The following is a 3,928-nucleotide window of genomic DNA, read 5'->3' on the forward strand; positions in this document are numbered from 1 at the left end:
CAGTGCACAATTTACAGAAGAGTCAATTTCATCTTTCTCTAAAATCATTTCTAGCAGCAGGGGATCAAGTCCTTATTAATGTACCCTGCATCAATAAACTAAAAAGAAAATTTCATTTGGAATTTTAAATTCATTTACAAAAAGTTTTATGATTTGCATTTGTTATGTTTATTTGGCACTGATTTTAAAATTTAGTAATTAAAATACATACTCAGAAATTGAGAAATAGATTTGTAAATTGTCCTTTCTTTCTCTAGCTTTTTTCCCTTAATGCATTGGAAAAGTTAATATAGGGAAATACCCTTTTGAGTAACCTTCAAATTTACAGAATGATTGCTCTGGCAAGCAAGTTCTTTTTTTTCTTGTAGTTAAAGGTGTTCATTTTACTTTTGAAATATGAGCTCCAAAGATAGAAAACTAGGTTCTCAGGGGAGATTATATCTAAAAACCTCTTGCATCTACCATTTGAAGGTGGGGTATGACCCAACAATGATTGGTTCCATTAGATGAAGGGGGTTCATCATCCATCCAGATCCATATCAATCATTGCAACCACCTAAGTAAATGCATTGTTCCTAACACCTACAGCTCATGAGAAAGAACACCAAGAAGAATATTTAAGCATTAAAGTATTCTTTTAAGACTGTGTTATTGTTTTGACATTTACTGGTGAGTCTTATAGAATATACCACAGTTTATTTCTTTGGTGATTTGGTTTTATTTCTCCCTTATTTCTCTCTCAGGCTACTAGAGCATGAGTTGATTGAAGTAAAAAAATTGGCATCATTTTGGGCTTCATAATTTTGTACCTACAGCAAGTTATTCAATAAATATTTGGTAACTGAATGGACAGATAAATGAAAATGGATGACTACATTGATGACAAGGATACTGAAACTTTCTCACCAGCTTTAAGAATAGGTAGGTGCCTATTCTTTCTAGGCATTCCAGCCTATTTGATCTCAGGTTCATCATTCTGGAGAAGAGGTAGACAAGGTACAGGTAATTATTAGAACCAACAAAATTCCTGAATGACTGAATTTCTAGCTAGGAACCATCAACTCTCACTGATGGCCTTTTCTAGAATGGAGATAGGCCAACAAAAGAATGATAATGTTTTATACTAGCCATGCTCATTGTACCTGGTATTATGGGTGAGAAAATAGGCACATTTCCACCTGTAACACCTCCACATCTACTCAGTGTGTTTGTTAGGTATATTCCTAAATAATGGTTTTTTGAATAATTTGCAATCATTATTTTATCTTCAAGGCATACCCAAGCATTTAATGATAGTACACAGTGGTTTAAGGGTTTTGTTTCAGTAAATAACTTGTCAATTAGCAGATGAAGAGCTGAAAATTTAAGCCACAAATGATTTTTAGTGGAGAAAATAACCATTTTATAAGAAATGGTTACAATAAATGCACTTACACTTGACTTAGCAATTAGTTTCAGATAAGTATCTGCTTTAAGGAAACATACGTCTGTCTAATTTATCACCATTATAACAAGACTATATATTCAGTGAATCAGAGTATATGGACTATAAATTGTCTTTAAGAATATTTACTGCTGTCTTTTATTTCCTCAGCTAGATTGTTCTGGGCCTATCTAAGTGTACATACAAAAGGAATATGTCTTAAAATTGCATGAAAATAATATGGAATTGGGCAGCAAAATTTTCGTACTTTAATTTTTAGATCTTTGTGGAATACCTGGATCTATCTATATGCATACATGTGTGTATATAGATATACATAGTTCATATATATATATATGGAGATATTTTCATGTTTGTGTATGTCAGCTTTCTATTTCCACAATCTAATTTTATTGATGAAGCAACTTGTTTCTATGGTTGAATTATATCTCTGTTTTAAAGAATAGAGTCTGTGTTCTTGTAATGGGATTCTTGTCTCAGAAATTGATAGAATGCCTTTAAATCTACTGTAGAATTTATAAACTTCTGGAGGATTAGGGATACTTTTGAATATTTTTTTCCCATATTTGTGATTGTAGAAATTTTCTTTGATATTTGTACTGTTATATTAAGGCATGGTATGGTGATTTATTTTAAATATTTTAGGATAATTGCTTGTTTTAACTTATAAGGGAACTATACTTAGCATAGCAATTTGAAAGTGTATCTGGCAGATGAAGTAAATAAGAAGCAAAATCCTTAGTGTAAGTGGAGGCTCTGGTTGGAGATTTCATTTTATTTTATTTTTGTTTCTTTAAGGTGTGCCCTTTATGTTAAGTCAGTGTACAGGTAAGCCCTGCTGATTCTGCAACAAAACCAACTCCTAGGAAAACCAAAAGCCTTCAGACACCTAAAGTTAGAGGCCAAAAAGGGAGCCACGGTGGCTGACCATTCAAAATAAAAAATAAAAACAAGTATTAAGGCAGAAGATTTAAAAACTTTTTTTTTTGAATGATACAATTTGCAGGAAAGCAATGTTGTCACCCTCCTGTGTGAACATGGGCGGGAACTGGGACCTTCTCTTTGGGGAGAAGTGGGCGGCTTTTGGGAGGGCAAGGATTTCCTGTAACAATGCATCTCACGGTATTTGGAATGGGTATTAAAAAAGAATAAAGGAACAATGTATAGTCAACGTCCTCGGCCACATTTGCAGAACTTCAAGGATGTTAGCTCCAACTGACTGCTGTAACCTTCACTGTTCCAGTTTTTAAACCCTGAGTCAAGCGCCAAAAAACAAAACAAAACCACACACCAAAAACAAAAAACAAAAAAAGCAAATAAAGCCAAACTAATCTCATCTCTTTTTCTGCGCGAGTTAGGATTTGTCAAGAAAGGGTGTAACGCAACTAAGTAACATTTGGGGTGAACAGTGCAGGCTCCCCACTCAGGGTACTCCTGCTCGCTGAGTCGTATCTGCTGGAGGTGGACAGCAAGACCAGGTTGGCGTCTACACGGGGTGCTTGCTCTCAGTGGGGCCGGCGGGGCGATGATCTTGATCTTCACTGTGCTGGGGGCCGGCGTTGTGAATCTCCTGCATCCTGTCTGATGCCGGGGTACGTGGTGGTCCCACCATACAGCACCATGTTGGCTCAGAGGTCCTTGCGGATGTCCTCGCCACACCTCATGATGGAGTTAAAGGTAGTTTCGTGGATGCCATAGGATTCCATGCACAGGAAGGAGTGCTGGGAGAGGGCCTCGGGGTTTGTAGAAGATGGTGAGGACCTGCCGGTCAGGCCCCTCAAAATTCTTTTCCAGGGAGGAGCAGGACACGGCGGTGGCCATCTCCTGTTCTGACTTCAAGGCGACGTAGCAGAACTTCTCTCTGTGTCACGCACGATCTCTGGCTCAGTGGTGGTGGTGAAGCTAAGCCACGCTGGGTGAGGAGCCTCAGCGGGTAGTCGGATGGGTCCTGGCCGGCCAGGTCAAGACACAGGTCAGTGTGGGGCACGATATAGCCCTGGTAGACAAGGATGACCCCGTCTCCAGAGTCCATGAGGATGCCTGTGGTACGGCTGAAGGAGCACAAGGACAGCACGCCTGGATGGCCAAGTACATGGCCGTGTTGTTGGTCTCGAACATGATTTGAGTCATCTTCTCATGATCGGCCTTGGGGTTCAGGGGTACCTTGCCTGGGTCAGTAGCTTGGGGTGCTTGTTGGAGGTATTTTAATGTAAAAACTTCCATCTTACCTGCAGCTTTGTTGGGAAGCCCAGGGGTCCACTTCTTAACTGTGTCTTCTGATACTTAGTCAGTTTCCTCTTCTCTTTCACTTCCCAGTGACCCTTGAGATAAAACCCTCTTTCCCTTCCTTTTTTTTTGAAAGTCTATATTTCTTTTTTTTATTTAGCATTTTTTGTCTTTTTAAAAAGATGCACAGATCACACAAAATGTTACGTTAAAAAATATTACAGGCTCCCATATACCCCACTCTCCCCCCCACCTACT

The 3,928-nt window shown here is 38.7% G+C and overlaps 1 pseudogene; it reads right to left on the bottom strand.

Moving 5' to 3' along the window:
- Positions 1–2,611: 2,611 nt before the first annotated feature.
- LOC101412605 (actin, cytoplasmic 1-like) lies at positions 2,612–3,667 on the bottom strand (annotated as a pseudogene).
- Between the last annotated feature and the right edge of the window lie 261 nt (positions 3,668–3,928).

This window comes from Dasypus novemcinctus, chromosome 4, assembly GCF_030445035.2.
Source record: "Dasypus novemcinctus isolate mDasNov1 chromosome 4, mDasNov1.1.hap2, whole genome shotgun sequence".
NCBI lineage: Eukaryota > Metazoa > Chordata > Mammalia > Cingulata > Dasypodidae > Dasypus > Dasypus novemcinctus.